This window comes from Myxine glutinosa, chromosome 11 (assembly GCF_964187855.1).
Source record: "Myxine glutinosa chromosome 11, kmMyxGlut1.1, whole genome shotgun sequence".
Classification (NCBI taxonomy): Eukaryota; Metazoa; Chordata; class Myxini; order Myxiniformes; family Myxinidae; genus Myxine; species Myxine glutinosa.
This window is the reverse complement of record NC_136271.1, coordinates 43521398-43545349: the sequence shown is the minus strand read 5'-3', so window position 1 is coordinate 43545349 and position 23952 is coordinate 43521398. Positions and strand designations below refer to the sequence as shown.

The window sequence follows — 23952 nt, the reverse complement described above, 5'->3', positions numbered from 1 at the left end:
GTTGGTTCAAACACCAAACATTAACAGGTCAAATATTATCACTGATAAGCATTATCCATCAACACAACAACCCGGCACTAATTGAAGCTAATTGTTATTCAACAACAGAAAAGGTTCAAAAGCTCACCTGAGCGAAGACGGATTTTCTCGACTATGGACTATGGTGATTCATGCGATTTCAAATTTACATACTAGTCAAACAAGAACGTCATCGGGTGTGGTCTATCTGAAGGTAAGAAAAATATGAGAGAAAAAAAGATGAACTTTGTGGCGTATATACGTATTTAAATGAAACATTAAAAATGAAACATTAAAGAGGTTGTGGGTGGGTCATTGGAATGTGAGGATCGGCTATAGCCAATGGGGGAATTGTTGAAGATCAATTTTAAATGATGGAATGTAAACTTTTTCATCTTTTCCATTTCCATGTTAATTTAATCTTTCATTTTTCAGCCCCTGCTCGACGCCATGGTGACCCTGGTCATCGAGCCACTGTGACGGGTTCCGCTCGCTCTCCGTGACAAAGTGTCTGCTGCACCCAAGCTCCTGTTCGAAGCAGGAATTAACGAACCAGGCAATACGACTCCTTGGATCTTCCATTTGGTGGTTGCCAGAAAAAAAAAATTGGGAGGACTCACCTTCATGCAGAATCTGTGTGGACCTTCATGCAGAATCTGTGTGGACGTTCGTGCAGAATCTGTGTGGACGTTCGTGCAGAATCTGTGTGGACCTTCATGCAGCAAACAGTGATGTCCTCCCAGACAAATACCCCCATCCCACAACTGAGAAACTGACCACCCAGTTCTATGGCTCCATGTTTTTTCTAAGCTGGACCTTCGCCAGGGATATCGACAGGTGCACCTCCACCGTGATAGTACCTCATGGCATTTGTCATCAACGCTGGAGTATTCCGTGACACTAGGATGCCTCTCGGGGTAAGCTCGGCCCCAAGCTGCTTTCAGAAAGGAATGTCCTCTATCCTCGCAGGGATTCCAGCAGTAGCTGTTTACAGAGACGACATTGTCATACATGGGCCTGATGCATCAATCCACAATGAGCACCTGCACAGGGTGTTTGAGGCGCTCGCCAAGCGCAACCTCATGGTGAAAAGTGTGTGTTTGCTGTGTCGGACATTGAGTTTGTGGTATTTCTCCTCTCAGCTGGAGTCCTCTCCCCGCTTGAGTCCAACATCGAGGCCATCCACCACATCCTGGAGCCCACCTCATCAGTCCATACTGCTGCCCATGCTCGTTAATTTTGTTGGCATGACATCCTCCTACCTGTGGTTCCTGCCCTGATACAACACCACGGCAACACGGCTCAGCCAATTACTCAGAAAAGACACCCCTACCCACATCTTTTGTGTACTAGAACTCGCTCTTTTTCTTCCTGTCCAAAAGGCTGTCATTAATTTGTTCATTAAATCTTTCCATCACAAAAAAATTTCAATCTCTAACATTTCTTCCTTTGTTCATTCTCTAAACACACCTTCATTCCACTCCTCCTCAAAGGATTTCAAACGGATCTCTGACTTGAAAATTTCAAGAATTGTAAGGAAAATCTCTGCCCCCCCCCCCACCCCCTCAAACAAAGTCATTTCAAGTCCCAGTCTGTAATAAATGTTCGATTTCCTTAAATCATTCAAAACTTTCAAAATTCCCAACTCACCCCTCCCCCTGAAATCTCCCACCACACCCCTCCCCTGCTAACCCCCCCTCACCCATCCCCTTCTAAACTCCCAACTCACCCCTCCCTCTCAAATCTCCCTCCTCACCTCTCCCCTTCAAAACTCCCCCCTCACCCCTCCCCTCCCAAACTCCCCCTCACCTCTTCCCTCCTAAACTCCCCCCTCACCCCTCCCCTTCAAAATTCCCAACTCACCCTTCCCCCTCAAATCTCCCACTACACCCCTCCCCTCGTAACCCCTCCTCACCCATCCCTGTCAAAACTCCCAACTAACCCCTCCCCTTCTAATCTCCCCTCCTCACCCCTCCCCCTCAAATTTCCGATCACCCTCCCCCTCAAATCTCCCTCCTCACGCATCCAAATCAAATCTCTCCCCTCACCCTCAAACTTTCCCTCTCAAATTTTCCCTCTCAAATTTTCCCCCTCACCTCTCCCCCTCAAATCTCCCCTCTCACCCCTCCTCCTCAAAGTTCCCTCAACTCCTCCACAAAGCTGCATCCTCCCCGCTTCCTCTCCTTTCCAACTCATACTTCCACATCCTCCAACATTCTACCTCACTCTGCCTCCCCTCAAACAACTTCTCACTTGTGCCTCATCACCATCAAATCTTTTGTCCTCCTCATGGCTCCACTGCAATCTCTGACACACTATCAACAGCTCTCCCTACCTCCCCCTCTCCTCCGTCATCTTTCCCTACCCCTACCCTACCTTGTCCTGTATCCGATGCTCCCCCTCCCTCTTCCTTAACGGTATGGACCTCAACCACCCGAGGCCTTCGCTAAAACCTGACTGATCTCTGCATACAGGTTCCTTCTGACATACGAGACTTAATCTGCTAAACAGAAACTTTCCTCCCTCAAGATGTCTCTGATTCCTTAATATCTTTCTCTGGTTACTCCCGACTCCGGTATGACAGACCTGAGCCTCGTCCTGGAGGTGGGGTTGCTATCTTTATCAAAAAACACTCATCACTCTCCCTGCACTGCCCTCTCTCCACCTTACCCCCAGGAGTACCTCTGGCTACGGCTTCCCCTTTGCTCCCAACTTTTGATCATATGTGTGTTGTACCGTCCACCAAACAGTGATGACTCCATTTACATATCCCTGTCTGACAACATGGATCAACTTCTTTCTACCCATCCCAAATCTCTCTTCCTCATATGTGGCGACTTCAACTGTCATCATGCCAGCTGGCTAGGTGTGGGTACCTCTCACATCAGCCATGGCAACTCAGCAAAGGACTTCTGCGACCAACTGTGACTGACACAATGTCAATTTCCCAACCCGGATCTCAGTCAACGGAGCATCTTCTCTTTTAGACTTGGTTACGACTAACCTCCCTGCAAATGCCTGCTGTTCTTCTTCTGCTCCAATGGGTTCATCTGATCATTGCCTTGTTGTTGTTTTGTTTTGTTTTTTGTATACAGAATCGAGGCTCGTGAAAGAGCTAACATTTATTTCACAAACAAATCAAACAGACAAACAAAATATATAAAAAGAGGGAGCGGTAGACAAGATGGGGAGAGAAGGGGAAGCACACAAACACAACATTTGAGAGCAGGGACATCGGGAGATGTGTGGGAGGGAGAGGGCTTGGGGGGAGGAGGCGTGGGAAAGGGGGGGGGGGGGGGAGGTTGGAGAAGTATAAAACACAAGGACACCAAGGACTTCCAGGGCAGAAGTTGGTATTTCAAAAAAGTGGATTTGGGGTGAAATTAGCAGGGGTAGAAAAGATCAAGGTTTTGGATGGGGGAAGATAAGAGATGGTGTTGAACAGCTGTTTTAAAGACTTGGAGGGAGGAGTGGGATTGAAGAGAGTGAGGGAGTTTGTTCCAGAGGCGGGAGAAAAGAGGAATGAAGGAGTGAAGGTGAGCAGAGAGTCTTGATTTTGGCAGTTTCACCATAAGAGGGTTGCTGGCAGATCTTGTGCGACCTGTAGGAATATTTGGGGGACAGCGCCCAGAGAGAGCTGGAGGAGCAAGGCCAGAGAAGAGTCGGTAGAAGACGGAAAGACCACCAACCTGCCCGCGGTGAGTGAGTGAAAGGCCCTTGGAGTTAGCTTCATCGCGGGAGATTCCAATGATTCTGAACGCTTTGGTTTCAACAGCGTGAAGACGAGCTAGGTGTGAGGCAGGAGCACCAGCCCAGAGGGGAGAGCAGTATTCCATTGAGCTGCAGATGAAAGCCTTGTTTGTGGTGAGGAGCTCAGGTGTGCCAAGGAAGGACTTCGCACGACCGAGGATGCCCAGTCGGCGACTGGCTTTGGAAGCCAGATTTGAAATGTGGTTTTCCCAGGAAAGATCATGGCAGATAGTGAGACCCAAAAGTTTCAGTGACAGAACTTCTTGGAGAGAATTATTCAGAAAGTGGATGGGAGGGTTGTCCATTCGGTCTTTTCGGAGAGACATCGTAAGAGTGTGAGATTTGTCAGGATTGAAAGACATGTTCCACTTGTTTGCCCAGTCTGTGATTTTTTTCCAGGTCTGCAGAGAGTGAGGAGGCTGCAGACTGCCGATCTGAGGGATGAGGATTGGAGCGACAGAGAGTAGAGTCATCAGCAAAGAGATAGAGAGGATTTTCAAAAGAGTCAGAGAGATCATTGATGAAGACCAGAAAAAGCACAGGGCCCAGAACACTGCCTTGGGGAACTCCAGCCTGAACAGGAAGAGGAGATGAGAGAAACCCATTCAGGGCCACACGTTGACTACGACTAGAGAGGAAGTCCGCCAGCCATGCGTGGACATTTCCATGGATACCATAGGAGGAGAGTTTGGTGAGCAGAGCGGGGTGCCAGACTGTATCAAAGGCACATGATATGTCAAGGGAGACAGCTCTAATTTACTGTTTGGCATTGAGGACCTCCATCCATTGTTGAGAAAGCAGAAGCAGCATGTCCAGAGTAGAGTGACCAGGTCTGAAACCAAAATTGATGATCATAGATCAAGCCATTGGAGAAGAGGAAAGATTTCATATCCGAAGCAATGATGGAATCCATGACTTTGCTGATAATTGGGAGAAGGCTGATTGGTCTGTAGTTGCTAGGATCTGTTTTTGCACGTTTTTGTGCAAAGCGGTGATGTTGGCTGATTTCCAAGCAGATGGCAGATGACCTTGAGCAAAAGAGAGGGTGAAGAGAACAGAGAGAGGGAGTGAAAGAGCAGAATAACAGGATTTTAGGACCCGTGGGCTGATGCCATCAGGTCCGGTTGCAGAATCAGAGTCGCGGGTTGACAAGTCGAGGTTGTTAAAGGTTGTGTTATGTCAGTCAAGTCGAGGGTTGTTAAAGTGGATATATCTCTGGCCATTCTCAGAGAGCCCCCTCAGCGTCAACGAGTCTGGCATTTTACTCAGGCCTACTGGGATGGTCTTCAAGCAGCCATCAAACATGTGGACTGGTCTCCCATCACTACTGCCTCTGACATCAACTCATCCTGGGAATTCTTCCAAAGTAAACTGCTCTCTCTCATGCACAGATTTATCCCATCTCGTCTTCAGTTGTCTTACCCTTCCTCCCGTCAATGATACACTGAATCTTGTGGTGAGGCAGTTGCCCTGAATCAACTTGCCTTTGCCTCATGGAAGGCAAATCCAACAGAAGGCAATCTCAGTTCATTTCACAAAGCTCGGAACAAGTGTGTGTCTACCCTCAGGAGAGCCAGGAAGCACTATCTCTCTAATCTCAAGAATGAACTCTCAAACCTGTCACCCTCCCCCAAATCCTGGTGGCCTCTGGTCAAATCTGTTTCTGGTGTTTGTTTCCCCTCCATCCCCTCCTTTACCTCAAACAGATCCATAACTGACATCGCACCTGAAAAAGCCGAATGCCTCAACTCTGTGTTTGCCTCAAAATGTTGTGTCCCAAACCCGTCTCTCGCTGTACCCACCTTACCCAGTCGAACCCAGCTGCACCTGGACTCTGTGTCCTTCTCTCCCAACAAGGTGAAGTTTCTGTCAAACCTCAACTCTGATTCTGCAACTGGACCAGATGGTATCAGCCCACGGGTCCTAAAATCCTGCTCTGCTGCTCTTTCACACCCTCTCTCTGTTCTCTTCACCCTCGCTTTTGCTCAAGGTCATCTGCCATCAGCTTGGAAATAAGCCAACATTTCCGCATTACACAAAAAGGTGCAAAAACATATCCTTGCAACGACAGACCAATGAGCCTCCTCCCAATAATCAGCAAGGTCATGGAATCCATCATCGCTTCTGATATCAAATCCTTCCTCTTCTCCAATGGATTGATCTCGGATCATCAATTTGGATTCAGACCAGGTCACTCTACTCTGGACATGCTACTACTACTATCTCAACAATGGATGGAGTTCCTCATTGCCAAACAGTAAATCAGAGCCGTCTCCGCTTGATATATATTTAAAACAACATCAAGCTCACCCTGTTCAACACCCGGTCCCTCAACAACAAATGCCTCATCCTGAACGAATACATCCTGGATAACAAACTGGACTTTCTCTGTCTCACCGAAACCTGGCAACAACCTCTGGACTACGACACACTCAACCTCACCACACCCAATGGATATTCCTACGTCAATAAACCACGCTCGGAGGGCCGAGGTGGTGGAATTGCCGTTATCCACCGTCAAGACATGAAGACCAACCTCATCTCCATCTCATCTGCTCCATCATTTGAACACCTGGCTTTTAAACTCTCTGGTCGCACGCAGTCAGTCATGGCTGTCGTCTACCGCCCTCCCAAACCACACCCATCATTCCTGTCTGACTTCTCCTACTTTCTGACCCAGCTATGTTCCCTCTCCCCCTCAATCCTCCTCCTTGGTGATTTCAATATCCACATGGACTCCACTGACTCCACAATAACCACTGACTTCACTGATTTACTCACCTGCTTTAACCTCACTCAACATGTCGACTTTCCTACCTATATCCGTGGTCACATTTTGGACCTTGTCTGCTCCACTGGATTAAATTTGCACCATCTCTCTGGCTCCGACCTCACCCTCTCTGACCACTTAGCCATCACTCTGACCATCAACATCCCCGCCCCAACACCAAGGCATTATCGCACTATCAACTTCCGTAAGCTAAACGCTCTTTCACCGACCTCATTCTCATCCACCCTCTCTGAAAAAATGTCCACTTCTCCCTTCATTGACCTCCACACCCCTTCCGACCTCACTGACTACTACAACCACACTCTCTCCTCCTGCCTTGACCAGCTTGCGCCTGTAAAAACCAAAACAGTTTCTTTCACCCAAATCTTCTCCCTGGTTTACCCCTGAACTCCGCCTGATGAAAACTCGTGCTCGCCAACTTGAAAGACTCCGCAATAAAACGGGTCTCACAGTTCACTCCCAAGCCTACAAGGACCACCTACAACACTACAAAGATGCCCTCTCCCGCGCCCGCTCCACCTACTACTCTCAAATTATCCACTCTGGCTCCGGAAACCCAAAAGCACTCTTCTCGACAATAAACAAACTCCTCCGCCCCCTGAACACCACCATCCAGTCATTCACAGTAGACAACTGCATCTCCTTCCTCTCTTTCTTCCAACGCAAAATTGACAACATCTACAACAGCTTGACCACCGCCGCACCCGCTCCCCCTCCAACCACCTGCCCCCCCCTTGTCCTGCCATCCCCTGTCTCGGTTCTCCCCAATCTCCCCGACTGACCTCTCTGAACTCCTCATAGGAATGAAAACTGCCACCTGCACTCTTGACCCCATCCCCTCCAGCTTTGTTAAGGCCTCCCTCCCTGCTCTCTCTCCACTTATCACTGCAACAATAAACTCCTTGTTGTCTACAGGCATCGTCCCACCTTCCCTCAAAATTGCTGCTGTTACCCCCATTCTAAAAAAACCTGGTCTAAACCCTGACACCCTAAACAACTTCAGACCCATCTCCAACCTACCCTTTCTGTCAAAAGTTTTGGAACGCGCTGTAGCCACTCAACTCAAACATCATCTCTCTGCCAAAAACCTGTATGAAACATTCCAATCCGGATTCCGCTCCAAACACAGTACTGAAACTGCTCTCCTCAAAATCACCAACGACCTTCTCCTCTCCTCTGACGCTGGCAACCTCAACATTCTCGTCCTCCTCGACCTCAGCGCTGCCTTTGACACCATCGATCACACCATCCTCCTCACCCAACTTGAATCGACCTTTAACGTTACCGGCACTGCCCTCTCTTGGATTAAATCATACCTCTCTGACAGACGCCAGTTCATCTCCATCAATAACTGCAAATCCCCCACTGCTCCCCTCCCCCAAGGTGTCCCCCAAGGTTCAGTTCTTGGCCCCCTCCTCTTCATCCTTTACCTGTCCCCCCTCGGTCACTTAATCCGCCGTCATGGTCTCCAATTCCACTGCTTCGCCGATGACATCCAGCTTTTCATCTCCACCAAGTCCGTCTCCACCGACACCCACTCTATCCTGACAAACTGCATCACTGAAATAAAATCCTGGCTTCAAATCAACTTCCTCAAGCTTAACTGTGATAAATCTGAAATAATCATCATTGGCCCAAAAACGCTCACAAAATCCACCCATAACTTTGCCCTCAACATCGACGGTATCCCAGTATCCACCTCCCCTCACATCCGGAATCTTGGCGTCATCTTTGACCAAACCCTTTCCTTCGACAAATACACTAAACAGATCACAAAGTCAGCCTTCTTTCACCTGAAAAACATTGCCCGTCTCCGCTCATCCCTCTCCTCCATGGCTGCAGAAACCCTCATCCACGCCTTCATCACCTCCCGTCTGGACTACTGCAATAGCCTCCTCTATGGTTCACCCTCAAAAATCACCAATAAACTCCAATACATTCAGAACTCCGCTGCCCGTCTACTCACCCATTCCCGGACCCGTGACCACATCACCCCCGTCCTTTACAAGCTTCACTGGCTCCCCATCCCCCAGAGAATCCAGTACAAAATCCTCCTCTTGACATACAAAGCCCTCCATAACCTGGCCCCATCCTACCTGGCTGACCTCCTCTCCAGACACACTCCCACCCGCAACCTCCGCTCTGCTGGTACCAACCTCCTGACCCCCTCCATCCGGACCAAATTCAGATCCTGGGGGGACAGGGCCTTCTCCATCGCTGCTCCCACCCTCTGGAACTCACTACCTCACACCATCAGAGACTCCTCCTCACTCACCACATTCAAAACATCACTAAAGACCCACCCACCTGTACAACACATTCAACATTCAACCCACAGCATTTAACCCCTGCCTATCTCTTCTCCTTCTCCCTCCTTTTGCTTTAAATATTTCCCTATTGATTCTTGTCTTTTTGCAATTGTTGTTTTCATGTATTGTTATGCATTATGTTTTCCACTCTGTCAAAGCGCCTTTGGGCTTCTGGAAAAGCGCTATACAAAATCAATGAATTATTATTATTATTATTATATCTCATGCCTTCGATACGGTATGACACCCCGCCCTGCTCACCAATCTCTCCTCTTATGGTTTCCATGGGAACCTCCACGCATGGCTTGCAGACTTCCTCTCCGGTCGCAGTCAACGTGTGGCCCTGAATGGAATTCTCTCATCTCCCCTGCCTGTTCAGGATGGAGTCCCCAAGTCAGTGTTCTGGGGCCTGCGCTTTTTCTGGTCTTCATCAATGATCTCTCCGACTCTCTAGAAAATAATCTCTGTCTCTTTGCTGATGACTCCACTCTCTGCCGCTCCATATCTCATCCCTCAGATCGGCAGGCAGCAGCCTCTTCACTCTCTGCAGACCTGGACAAAATCATAATCTGGTCAAACAAGTGAAACATGTCTTTCAATCCTGACAAATCTCACACTCTCACTTTGTCTCTCCGTAAAGACCGTCTGGAAAACCCTCCCATCCACTTTCTCAACAATCCTCTTGAAGAAGTTCTGTCACTCAAGTTTTTGGGTCTCACTATCAGCCATGATCTTTCCTGGGAAAACCACATTTCCAAGCTGTCCTTCAAAGCCAGTCGTCGACTGGGCATCCTCCATCGTGCAAAGTCCTTTCTGGGCACACCTGAGCTCCTCACCACATACAAAGCTTTCATCCGCAGCTTGATTGCATCCGCAGCTTGATTCCGCAGATGGAATACTGCTCTCCCCTCTGGGCTGGTGGTCCTGCCTCACACCTGGCTCAGCTTCACGCTGTAGAAACCAAAGCTTTCAGAATCATTGGTATCTCCCGCAGTGAAGCCTATTCTTAGGGCCTTTCGTCACTCGCTCACTGCAGGCAGGTTGGTGGTCTTTCTGTCTTCTACCGACTCCTCTCCGGCCTAGCCTCCCCTGGTCTGTCTGTGCTCTGTCCCCAAATATTCCTTTAGGAAGCACAAGATCTGCCAGCAACCCTCTTCTGGTGAAACTGCCAAAATCAAGACTCTCTGCTCACCTTCGTTGGGATCAGTGTCCGGGTGGCAATGGCAATGGGCTTCTCCCCACCACCCTGCAACTGCAAGACCCTATGTCAGTGGCCGATGCATCACAGGTGATGAGGGGGGAAGGGGGCTGGCGAAGTTGAATTGAGGCAGGATAGGTGACGTGGTGAGCTGAGATTTCAAGAGGTGGAGGGCCTCAGCACAGGCCGGCGTCCAAACCCAGGGCTCACCTTTTTATTAATTTTTTTTTTTTGTATACAACATCGAGGCTCGTGTAACAGCTAACATTAAACACAAAAAACATAAAAGGGCACATAAAACTTATAATAAAGGGAGTGGGAGACAATATGGAGAGAGAGAGAGGGAAGCACATAAGCACAACCATAGCAGAGAACAAGGACAGCAGATCTGTGGAAGAGAGAGGGCTGGGGCAGGGTACATGGGATAAACAAGATGGACACTACAGGGGCTTTCAGGAAATAAACCAGGGAATTTGAAGGAGGTGGGTTTGGAGTGGATTAATGGGGGTTCAAGGTTTTGTATGGGGAAAGATATGAGGTGGTGGTGAACAGCTGTTTCGAAGACCTGGAGGGAAGAGCGGGATTTAATTGAGTGTGGGAATTTGTTCCGGAGGCAGGCAAAAAGAGGAATGAAAGAGTGAAGGTGAACAGAGAGTCTTGATTTTGGCAGTTTCACCAGAAGAGGGTTGCTGGCAGAAGTTGTGCATCGTTCAGAAATATTTGGGGGACAGAGCACAGACAGAACAGGAGGTGCTAGGCCAGAGAGGAGTCGGTAGAAGACAGAAAGACCACCAACATGCCTGCGTGAGAGTGAAAAGCCCTCAGAATTAACCTCATCGTGGGAGATACCAATGATTCTAAAAGCTTTGGTCTCCACAGCGTGAAGCTGAGTTAGGTGTGAGGCAGGACCACCAGCCCCGAGGGGAGAGCAGTACTCCATCAAGCTGCAGATGAAAGCCTTGTATGTCGTGAGGAGCTCGGGTGGGCCAAAGAAAACTTTGGTCTCGAATTATAGTAAGAATTTGGCTGGCAATTAACCGCTGTAACATTTGGAACTGAGGCGTTTTACCAATGGGGGGCCTTTTGATTATTGCTGGTGACCCTCAAGTGTTACTGCAGCAGGCCCTCAGACAGAAGGTCTAAGGGGGACTACAGGATTTTAGGGGGCCTAAGGGTTCTAATGGAGTCTTATCAGTCTTAAAGGACTTGGGTTTATAAATAGTCTTAGGTATCTTCAAGGGTATTGGGGGTCTTATGGGTCCTGAAGGGGCTTAGGAGTCTAAAAGGTCTTATGGGTCTTTGGGGACTTGAAGGCTCCAAAATATTTTGGGGGTCTTAGGGATCCAAAGGGTTTAACTCGTCCAAAGGCACTCTCTCCTTGCTCTTTTCCACATCCCTACATCCTATCAGCAGCTCCTCTCACCCTGTCCCTAACTGTGTGAACCTCAAACATCTGTGGCCTCCGTTCCACCCTGACAGATCTTTCAATCCAGGCCACTGCTAATGAACCAGACATCATCTCATTACCAGAATCCTTCCTCCCACAGGATGTCCCTGACTCCATAGTGTCTCTCGCTGGCATTTGTGTACTCCATTTTGATCGACCTGAACCCTGTCCTGGCAGGAGAGTTGTGCTGTATATCAACAACAAAAAACATTTTTCACTCTCAATGTACTGCTTTTACACCTCCCAAACACAGGACTACCTCTGGCTGCGACTTCCCTCCACTCCCACTTCATGTTAGTCTTTATGTTGTGCCGTCCCCCCAACAGTGACAACTCCATGTAGATCTCTCTGACGCCATGGACCAACTTTAAATCACTCATCCCAACTCTCTCTTCCTCATATGTGGTGATTTAAATTGTCACCATACTAAATGGCGTGGCGTTAGTACCTCTCTCATCAGCTATGGCACTTTAGCAAAGGACTTCTGAGACTAAATGGGCCTGACTCAATCTGTGACTTTTCCAACACTTATTTCTCTCAATGGCAAATCTTCCCTTATGGATTTGGTGATGACCAACTTCCTCGCCAATGTATCTTGCTCGCCAATGTATCTATCGCCAACTTCCCCTGCTGCAATTGTCTCATCTAATCATGTGCTTGTGAAGGTCAACATCTCTGGTCATTCTTAAGAAACAGCCTTGATGACGGTGAGTCTGGCAGTTCACTCAGGCAAATGTCAGGAACTGCAAGCAGCCATCACATTTCAGGACTAGTCTCCTATATCTACCGCCCCTAATATTAATTCAGCTTGGGAATTCTTCCCCAGAAACATGCTCTATCTTATACACAAATTCATCCCATCTGTCTTCATTCATCTTACCCATCCTCCTGCTCTTGGTGCTCCGAATCCTGTGGTGAGGCAATTGCTTTAAAACAACTTGCATTCTTCTCCTGGAAGGCAACCTTAGATCATTCCACAAATCCCGCAACAAGTGTTTGTCGACTCTCAGGAGAGTCAGAAAACAACATTTGACCATTCTCAGGAATGAACTTTCAAACTCGTGTCTCACCTCCTCTAACACCTGTTGGCATCTTGTTGAGTCAGTCTCCTGGTGTATGCTCCCTAGGGTGGTCCAAAAAACATCGATCTCTCCGATTTTGATGCTCTACTGGATTATTGTTAGAAATGGTCTAAAACATTCACCCACCAAATATGTTCGCTCAATTCCATCTAGAAACTCATACACACTTCAATTGAAATATGGCGTTTTTCACCAAATTTGGCTAAATGAGAACAATCCAATAGCAACCTAGGTGGGAAAAGTACATGCACTATTGTACTAAGCCATTTTGTGGTTCATGACTTTTTGCATGCGCTTGCGCCTGCGAGTGTGAAATCATCATGGTCGAAACATGTTTGACAATGCTTGAAACATGTTTGAAACATGTTCATACATGTCTGACTCATGTTTCGACCATGAGGACTTCACAGGGGCATGTACCATCAATGACATTATTTAGGGAAAAAATATTTCTAAAGTCTTTGTAAGTCATTAAAATTGACCAAAATGACAAATTTATATGTTGAGTGTGTATGAGTTTATAGATGACTCAGATGCAAAATATTTTTTGGGTGAATGATTTAGACCATTTCTAACAATAATCCAATAGAGCATCAAAATCCAGATAGAAAAGTGATTTTTTTGCATTTTTGGACCACCCTAATGCTCCCTGACCATCCCTTCCCTCACTTCAAATGACACCACAGCCGACGCTGCTCGTGAGAAGGCTGAATGACTCAATTCTGTGCTTGCTTCAAAACCTTGTGACCCTAACCCCTCTCTCCGTAGCCACCCTTCCCAATCATACCGAACTGCTCCTAGATTCTGTGTCTTTTGCACCTAAGAAGGTGGAAAAGTTTCAAGCAAACCTCGACTCTGACTCGGCAACTGATTCGAACGAACGATATCGAAAGTTCCGTCTCAACCGGACATATGGTTGCTGAGAAAAACGACGTTTAGCCCGTAGGTACGGACGGACGGACAACCCGAAAACAAAATGCCTCCAGCGACTTCGTCGGCGGAGGCATAAAAATTGTACAGGAGGTGCACCTATGGTGAAAAGTTCCTGTCAATTGGACCAATGGTTGCAGAGAAAATCATATTTATTCTGTGTGGACAAACAAACAGAAAGACAAATAAACAGACTCAAATGCAATACCATCTCCTCTGGCGAGGGTAATAAATGGTATAAATGAGAAAAAACATATTAATGGGCAAACAATTTCACGTGATGAATGAGTCGACCAGCCGACCAAAAAATCAATGAAAAGCATCAGTGGGGAAATTCAAGAGACAAATAGTCAATATTTCGTAAAACTCCTATGGACAATACCCGACAGAAGGAGCTTAAGAAAAGATATTGCTTAAGTTTGAACGAGAAATTATTCAATGACTGAGATTTTCTCAAACTATCTGGCAATTCATTCAATAGTTTGGAGCCAGAGAAACAAATATTATGTTGAAAAGCAAGGGTTCTGTGTTTTGGGAAATGTATATCAGTGGCGAATCCATGTTTGTCCAGGAATTTGATTAACTGTGTTTAAGCAATTTTCTCCAGTATTTTGGAAAAGATTGCGAGATCTGATATGGGGCTGTAATTTGTCAGTTCTCTTGAGATATGGCATAATGGCTTACTAATGTGCACAATAACTGGTTAAATTCCTTTCGGAAATCTAAGAAAGAGGAACAGAACCTGGATATAAATGAGATGCGAATGTTGAGATGGACGTGTGGAGTGGCAAGGACAAGATTAGGAACCAGTATATCAGGGAGTCAGTGCAGATTGTGGAAGTATCAAAGAAAGTAGCCAAGAAGAGATTGAATTGGTCTGATCATGTGATGAGGAGAGAGAAAGAGTATATGGTGAGGTGAGTGATGAAGATGGGATTGTCAGAAAAATGGAGACGAGGAAGGCCGAAAACCAGACGGAAGGATACAGTGGTGAAAGATTTACAAGTTGTGGGATTGGAAGAAGAATAGCTGATTTACAGGAGGAGATGGGAAGGAGAAGAAGAGAATACCTTTCCAATATTCTACCTCATATTCAGCAACATTGTCAGAAAATGTTCACTAACAGCAACACCAACTGTCGTTAGGAACTGAACAACTGCAGTGAAATCATAACTCTACACACTATATTTTTCTCCCAATATTTTATTCATTGGGTAATTCAGTCATGGTATCTTAGGTTTTTATAAACTACTAGCATGGCTCAGCTCGCTACGCTCGCCACACCACACATCGCTGCAGAGGCACAGGCTTGTTCAAACTGAGAATAATGACCTGATTGAACTTGAGTTGCTGTATTGTCATGATTCACACCAATCATAATACAAACATTTATTTTGTATACATATATTTGTAACATTGGTGATATTATTTATTTGTAATTTATTTTTAAATCAAAAAAGGTCCAAGTGGTGTAAAGCTCTAAATGGTCAAGGGTCCAAGCTGTCTAATCGATATGTAGGGTGTAAGAAGTCTAAATTGTGTTTAGGTTTAAGGAGTCAAAAGGGTTTTAAGGGGTGTACAGGCTTAACGGGTATAAAAGGTTGAAAGGGTGAAGGGATCTCAAGGTGTCTAAAGTATTGCAAGGGTCTTAAAGGTAAAAGTGGTCTTAAGGATCTTGAGGGTCTTCAGGATCTTGGGGTTTAAAGGGTCTTTCAGGTCTTCATGGTCTTTCGGGTCTTCTGCGACTTTGAGGGTCTTCAGTGTATTTTGGGTCTTCAGGGTCTTTTGGGACTTTTGGGTATTTTGTATCTTTTTTGTCTTTGGGGTCTTCATGGTCTTTATGGGTCTTCAGGATATTTTAGGTATTCAGGGGATTTTAGTTATTCTGGGTCTTTAAGGGTCTTCAGTGTATTTTGGGTCTTCTGGATCTTTTGGGTCGTCATTGTCTTTAAGGGTCTTTTAGGTATTTTGGGTCTTTGGGGGTCTTTTGAGGCTTTGGAGTCTTTTGGATCTTTGGTGTTTTCGAGGTCTTTTGGGTCCTCTGGGTCTTTAACGGTTTTTGAGGTATTTTGGGTATTTGTTTTGAATCAATATTGCCAAGAGTGTCGCATTCCAATTTCAGTCACAAATTTGGTGAGAATCGTAATTTGAGGGTCAGTGTATAATATTGTGCACATACATGTCAACATATGTCAGATATTAAGATTGCAAATGCTATCATAATATTGGGAAAAGGCTTCTGGGACAAGTTATTGATGAATGATGCTATTTGGTGAATGATGTCATTAAATAATTAAATGTAAAACTATATGATTGAAAAAACGTCATTTTGAGCATGTTTGGGTGCATATTTTGACCCCATTTGAAAGTGTTCATTGTGGCCATTATATCACTGGTGCATAATTTTTATACCATTGTAAGAGGAATTTAATATCCTTGCCAAGAAGATAAAAAGTTTTGGTGAAAATACTTGTACACATTCTTTATACACCTTAAACTGACAATGACCCGATACATTTTGGATGCAAAATCTGCAACCGGAGACCTTAGGGGTTTAGTGTAGCAGCATAGCAAACCTGTTGTGCATTTTGTGATACAAGCACCAAATTTGGCACAAATGTACATTAATATGTTGCGAACATTGTGTGGTCAGCAATGAAGACGAGAGTCTGAATTACATGTATGCAAAAGACCTTGTGAACCAGTGAAGCAAATACACGGGTAAGCATGAATTAAATCTAGGGCATGATATAATTTCCATGATGTTTACCTCTACACTCAATGGTGGAAGGAGGTAATGTTTTGATCCCAGCTTGTCTGTATGTCTGTTTGTCTGTTAGTCCACAAAATTCCAGACAAAGCTTGTAGTAGTGGTAGTTGTAGTGGTAGTGGTGATAACAGAAATTGTTATATAGAACTGAACTTATATTATTATTATATGCAGAAAATAACTTCATTTCTATATGTCCTGCAGTGGACAGGTTAATTGGTTTATGCACTGAAGGGGTCACCCTGGTGTGCACTGCTGTGTTCTGCCTCACTGAGTTGTTCAGGTATGATGTACTCAGCACAAGCTTCCGGTCGGCCCGGAGGTGGGGGTGCGGGGCCTGTCACGGAACGTCAAAACAAACGGCCTGCCGGGGCCGCCCAAAAGTCTGGCGTGAGGGGCGCGTCCACTAATGGAACGCCTCTCGCTTCCCAGATCGAGGGCCACGTGGTCAGGAGAACCTCGTCCCTTCCGGTCACACTTGCCTATCGGCCGGCCTCGAAGACCGAAATTGTGACGGTGTCACCCGAAAAATTTGAAATTACGAAATTTGAAAAAAATTGAAAACAAAATTACGGAATTTCAAGTGGCCCAATATCTGAAAATGTTCGCAACATATTAATGTACATTTGTGCCAAATTTGGTGCTTGTATCACAAAATGCACAATTCTTTTGAATATTTGGGCTAAGCCGCCCCACTAGTTATGGTTTAAAATTGAGTGATAAAACAGAGAAGGCAAAGGGCTACACGTTGCTATCACACGTTTTCCATCCCTAGGGACCCTAGCCTTGCTAAAAATCACAATTAGCCTTGCTCCCTCTGCCTGACACCAATAACGAAAATTTTGGGGAGTCTGGCTCGAGGTCTCGTATATTCCTAAGTTGTCCTCTTAACAGAACGATTTTTTAATCATGTAATATTTGGAAAAGTGTATTCTGCGCTGGAAGAAATGTTACAATTGTTCACTGCGATATTATTATTTCATTAAATATTCAACATTATTACCCAACAGCTTTAAATTCCAGGATTGTAAGGAAGAAATGAGTCGGTTTTTCACATGTAGGTATTGCATCACTACATTTCCTGCTAAAGGAGGTTCTTCTTTGTATGTGATGCAGGTATTCCATGATCACCTTCGTCCTTCGTCTGGTGGGACATTTCCTCAGATTACTACAGGTGGGTTTGTATTCCTATTCCAGGGACCGCTGTGAATACACATGTGAAAATATTACGACATGGAAACCACAGATAATCCAAGTGGAAAATGATGTTTAGTACAAAGAAAAATATATAGCAGAAGGGGTAGTTAGCCATCACATTATCTACTTATGTTACTGTTGGAATGCATAACTCAGTTGATTTACCATGAAAATGAAAGTTTTTTTTTTTTTTTTTTTTTTTTTTTTTTTTGTATACAATATCGAGGCTCGTGAAAGAGCGAACATTAATCACACAGAAAGACAAACCGACACATAAAACATATAACATAGGGAGCGGTAGACAAGATGGGGAGAGAGGGGGAAGGACACAAACACAACATTTGAGAGCAGGGACCGAGAGACATGGTGACATCGAGAGATCTGAGAGAGGGCGAGGGCTTTGGGGGGGGGGGGGGGGGGCGTGGGAAGGGGGCAGTGGGAGAGGTATAAAACATATGGACACTGCCAGGACTTCCAGGAAAGAAGTTGGAATTTCAAACAAGGTGGATCTGGGGTGAATTAGCGGGGGTAGAAAAGATCAAGGTTTTGGATGGGGGAAGATAAGAGATGGTGGTGAACAGCTGTTTTAAAGACCTGGAGGGAGGAGTGGGATTGAAGGGAGTGAGGGAGTTTGTTCCAGAGGCGGGAGAAAAGAGGAATGAAAGAGTGAAGGTGAGCGGAGAGCCGAGATTTCGGCAGTTTAACCATCAGAGGGTTGCTGGCAGATCTTGTGCGACCTGTAGGAATATTTGGGGGACAGAGCACAGAGAGAGCTGGGGGTGCAAGGCCGGAGAGGAGTCGGTAGAAGACAGAAAGACCACCTACCTGCCTGCGGTGAGTGAGTGAAAGGCCCTCAGAGATAGCTTCATCGCGGGAGATTCCAATAATTCTGAAAGCTTTGGTTTCAACAGCGTGAAGCCGAGCTAGGTGTGAGGCAGGAGCACCGGCCCATAGGGGAGAACAGTATTCCATTGAGCTGCGGATGAAAGCCTTGTATGTGGTGAGGAGCTCAGGTGTGCCGAGGAAGGACTTCGCACGACGGAGGATGCCCAGTCGGCGACTGGCTTTGGAGGCCAGCTTGGAAATGTGGTTTTCCCAAGAAAGATCATGGCAGATAGTGAGACCCAAAATCTTGAGCGACAGAACTTCTTGGAGAGGATTGTTGAGAAAGTAGATGGGAGGGTTATCCAGTCGATCTTTTCGGAGAGACATAGTAAGAGTGTGAGATTTGTCAGGATTGAAAGACATGTTCCACTTGTTTGACCAGTCTGTGATTTTGTCCAGGTCTTCAGAGAGTGAGGAGGCAGCAGACTGCCGATCTGAGGGAAGAGGAATGGAGCGGCAGAGAGTGGAGTCATCAGCAAAGAGATAGAGAGGATTTTCGAGAGAGTCAGAGAGATCATTGATGAAGACCAGAAAAAGCACGGGGCCCAGAACACTGCCTTGGGGAACTCCAGCCTGAACAGGAAGAGGAGATGAGAGAAACCCATTCAGGGCCACACGTTGACGTGTTTTAATGCTTTTGGGGGTTCTTTCCTTCAGTCTAGGTTAATCACTTATTTATTTATTTCCTTTCTTATCTGGGCAATGTCTCAGGCACCTTTTGAGCTAAGAAGCTGATATTTAGACACGACAGTGACCAAGTAATTTGGCTATAAAAGATATTTTTGATTTTCAATTACAAAGTTTAATTTAAAAAAAATTCGAATAATGAATTCATTTTCAAAAAGTTAAAGATTCAGATAAAGCAGTGGTGGCAGTGTCAATTAGCCAATTGATTAATAAATTAATTATTTTACGATTATTATTTATATATTTTAATGACGGAATTAATCAGTTAATCAGTTAATCAGTTAATCAATTAATTATTGTACACTGCTCCCTCCCAATTCCGTGTCCATGTGCTGCATGATGGCATCGCCAGGCGCCGAAGGGTGCCCTAGCAATGTTGCTCGCTGGAGGATGTTATTTATTTATTTTGCATGGGGGTAGTGTACTTTAAATGTATCTGTACTTTTTGGGTTATTTAATGATGAAAATAAATAAATAAGAATCATAAAATAATTAATTTATTAATCACTTGGCTAATTGCATACCCAAACCACCACTGTTTCATCCAAATCTGTAACTTCTTGAAAATCAATTAATGAAATAATTAATGGAATGATTCCATAATTAATTGATTAATCAATAAATCAAAAATAGCCTTTACAGCCAAATCACTTGGTCATTATCATGTCCAAGTATCAGCCTAGCTCAAAAGGTGCCTGGGATATTGGCCAGATGAGAAAGGAAATAAATAAGTGATTAATAAATCGATAATAATTAAGTAATTAATCAATTAATCAAAAAATATCAAAAAAAAAAATCCAAAAATAAAATATCGTTTTTATTCCACGTATATCCACGGCACTATTGTGCCCAAATTTCAGCTTCCTAGCTCAAAGTAGACAAACAAACAAGAAAGAAAACAAACAAGAAACTGGAGTGAAAACAGAGTACTCCTTTTCAGCACGCATCACGCCGGGCCCCCATTGGTGCCCAGCAATGATGTCATGCCTGGAGATGCCTGGAATGCCTGGATGCCTGGAATGCCTGGAGATGGAATAGGAAAGGAGCGGTGTACAACAGACCACCATAGGCCACTCCATTTAATTAGCAGAGATAAAACAATATTAACAAAATCTATGCATTCATTTTGAAATAAAGGTAATGAAGGAGCTGGGGCTCCCACGTCGATCGGAAGAATGGACGCGACAAAAAGCTGGGATTCATCCGAGTTGCTTTATTCAAACCAAACACTCAGGCACTCTCCCAAAAGCCCGTTTATCGGGCAGCAATATATATACATATTATCCAGGAGCGTTTGCCCAGGAAAGGCGAGAGGGGGCGTGGCCCAGCGTCCTGGCTGCGGCCTGGCAAGTTGAGGGCGAGCCTGCCCGGGCGTCCTGGACGAGCCCGGCATGGTGATCGCTCCGCGTCCTTGATAGGTGCAAGGCGATTGTGAAAACCCAGCGGTAGCCGCTACACACGTCCCCCCAGAATCGACTTGCACCGGCAGGGTCAATTTGAGGGGGGTCCTGATGACCCGGCCGAAGCGACCCCTGGCGGGTCGTGGGAGGGGGTCCGGTGTGGTGGTGGGCGGTCGAGTGGGGGGCACCGTGGACGGGGGGCGGCCTCGCCGCGGCGGAAGGGCCACCCGTGGTGGGTGGTCGACGTCCACGTGCGCCGGCTTGAGGCGGTCCACCGCAATCCGGTCCGACCTGCCGCCGATGTCGATGACGAACGACTTGTCGTCCCGTCGCAGCACCCGGAAGGGCCCGTCGTACGGCGGCCGGAGTGGCCCCCGATGTGCGTCGTGACGCACAAAAACATACTCCGCTGTGCGAAGTGCTGGGGGGACGTAGGACTGGGGGTCACCGTGGTGGGATGTTGGCACGGGGGCAAACCGTCGGGCGGCCTCCTGGAGGTCCGAGCGCTGGTGAGCTGCGGACCAGGGACTGGTAGCGTCGGGCACGAATTCACCCGGGACGCGTAGCGCCTGGCCATAGACAAGCTCGGCGGTGGATGCCTGGAGGTCCTCCTTGGGGGCCGTGCGGAGGCCCAAAAGGACCCACGGCAGCCGGTCGGCCCAACCGCCGTCTTGAAGGCCGGCCATGAGCGCGGCCTTCATGGAGCGGTGGAATCGCTCGCACAACCCGTTTGCTTGGGGGTGGTAGGCCGTAGTACGGTGGAGCTTGACCCCCAGGTTGCGGGCGACCGCGCCCCACAGCTCGGAGGTGAACTGTGGTCCGCGGTCTGATGAGATGTCCGCCGGTGCGCCAAAGCGGGCGACCCAGGTGGCGATGAAAGCCTGCGCCACGTCGGCGGTGGTGGTGGAGACGAGGGGAACGGCCTCCGGCCACCTGGTGGTCCTGTCCACCATGGTGAGCAGGTGTGTGAACCCCCGTGACGGGGGGAGGGGGCCCACCATGTCCACGTTGACGTGGTCGAAACGTCGTTCGGGCACGGTGAAAGGTGCCAGCGGGGCCTGAGTGTGTCGGTGGACCTTGGCCCGTTGGCAGGCCGTGCAGGTGCTGGTCCAATCGCGGACGTCCCGACGAAGGCCGTGCCAGACGAATCGCGCCGACACCAGCTTCTGGGAAGCTTTCCGGCCCGGGTGGGAAAGGCCGTGGAGGGAGGCGAAGATGCGGCGTTGCCAGGTGACGGGCACGATGGGGCGAGGCTGGCCTTGGGAGACGTCGCAGAGCAGGACAGTGTCCGCGAAGGGGATGTCGACCAGGCGGAGGCCCGTGTCCGTGGCCCGGAGGGCTTGCACCGTGGTGTCGGTGGTTTGGTCCGCCGCCAATTGCGTCGGCAGTTCGGTCGTCGACCGTGCCGGGCGCTCGGGCGCCATGGGTGTTGCGTCGGACGGCGGTGGGTCCCATGTCGCCGCTGCGATGCGCTGACCTGCGGCGGAGATCTTGTCGGCTTCTCTGGCAAGGGCCCGGGGATCTGTGATGATCGTGCTTGCCAGGGCGAGGCGTACCGGGTTAGGCAGCTGACGGAGGAACAGCTCCCGGAACAGGAATGCCGGAGAGTGCTCGCCGAGCAGTGAAAGCATGTAGTCCATTCGCTTGGAAGGGCGCGTGTCGCCGAGCTCGGGCAGGTCGAGCAGGCGCCGTGCGCGTTCCGCCGATGGGAGGACGAAAGCGTCGAGGAGAAGCTTCTTAATCGCGCCGTATTTGTCAGCGGCTGGCGGGCTCTCGAGGAGGCTCAGGGCGCGGGCCGCGGTGGCCGAACCGAGCGCTGCTACCACATGGTGGAAGCGGGTGTCGTCGGCCGTGATGCCTCGCAGGGCGAACAGGGAATCCGCCTGTGCGAACCAAACCGCCGCGTGAGCCTCCCAGAAGGTAGGCAGTTTAAGGGCGACTGCCGTGTCCATGTCGGTAGGTCACCAATGAAGGAGCTGGGGCTCCCACGTCGATCGGAAGAATGGACGCGACAAAAAGCTGGAATTCATCCGAGTTGCTTTATTCAAACCAAACACTCAGGCACTCTCCCAAAAGCGCGTTTATCGGGCAGCAATATATATACATATTATCCAGGAGCGTTTGCCCAGGAAAGGCGAGAGGGGGCGTGGCCCAGCGTCCTGGCTGCGGCCTGGCAAGTTGAGGGCGGGCCTGCCCGGGCGTCCTGGACGAGCCCGGCATGGTGATCGCTCCGCGTCCTTGATAGGTGCAAGGCGATTGTGAAAACCCAGCGGTAGCCGCTACAGTAATATCATTTATAGTAATCGATACCGAAAGTGGACAGAGGTTATGCTTTTGCCCCTGCCTGTTTCTCTGTTTGTCTGTGAGCAGGATATCTTAAAAAGTTATGGACAGATTCGGATGAATGTTGGTGGAACGGTTTGGTGTGTGACAAAGACGAATTGTTTAGATTTTGGTAAAGATCCAGATCCAGCTCCTAGACTTTTTAAGCGATTCTTCACCATTGAGAGATAGGGCCAAAAACGATACATAGTAGCGCTATTGTATATAATTACCCTCAGTAGGTGGAGTTCCGGTTGTGTGAGTTCCGGTGGTTTCGGTGCTTCTCGTGTGCTGTTCAGTCTATGATGCAATAAATAAGCTGCACCGTTTCATCTCCAGTGGTATTGTGATTCGTTCATTGTGCCGACATCAAGTTAAACACATCATACTGGCACAGGATATCTCAAAAAGTTGTGAAGGGATTCAGACCAAACTTGGTGGGTAGGTTGTGTGTGACATAAAAAAACTGATTCAATTTTGGTGAAGATCTGGATCTGGATCCGAGAACTTTTAAAATTTTTTAAGTGAGATGGGTCCAAATATGATAATATTGTTGCGGATCTCGGACGTCGGCTCTCCGCTTATCAAGGTGGGGTTAATCCCTTTGTCCTTTTATCTGGCCGACCCGAGCCCTGGAAGTTATAACGTTCCTTCCGGTTGGTGGTAAGTAGGGCTGTTGGTCGAGTCTTAGTCCAATTACCTAAGTACTACCACCGGCCGTAAAGCAAAGAGATAACTCCCGCCTGAACCACGGCGTTATTGGACATGCCGAGCGAAGCGAGCCGCGATTCGGGCCGTTCGCAAGGACGAAACCTGATTCTGAGCGGTTTCTAATCGTGCCACGTTTACCCAATGAGAGAAAAGACGGATGCGATTGGACAAGAGGAAACCAGAAAATAGGAAGAACAAAGATTGGTTTATTAACAATTTACAAGGAGAAGAGGAAACGAAATGAATACACAAGATAGGAAGAGGAAGAAGCAGTTACACAGTGCAGCCTTAGACAGTCTTATTCTTAATACCCAGGACAAACATACACACTCACACGGGGATTGTAAATGGTTGATGGAACAGGTAGAGGGTCCGGCGATGGCGTCCACCTCATCCGGTCCCCGACTCGTACCGTGCAGCAGATGGAAAACGGCAGCAGCTCTCCGCGTGTAGTG

General features: G+C 47.5%; 1 protein-coding gene and 1 long non-coding RNA gene across 3 annotated transcripts in view; one reads left to right on the top strand and one right to left on the bottom strand.

Annotated features, from left to right (window-relative positions):
• LOC137436605 (uncharacterized) overlaps nt 1-214 on the bottom strand; it is a 185236-nt gene extending 185022 nt beyond the window's left edge. The window contains exon 1 of one of the 2 annotated variants that reach the window (XM_078786604.1): nt 128-214. The gene's annotated coding sequence lies outside the window, so the exon portion shown is untranslated. The remainder of the gene's footprint in view (nt 1-127) is intronic. The other variant, XM_078786603.1, reaches the window with a different exon arrangement.
• On the top strand, nt 108-17498 carry LOC144894260 (uncharacterized). Its single transcript, XR_013624945.1, has 2 exons — nt 108-232; nt 17412-17498. It is a non-coding gene; the product is annotated as an uncharacterized LOC144894260 (long non-coding RNA).
• The last annotated feature ends 6454 nt before the right edge of the window (nt 17499-23952 follow it).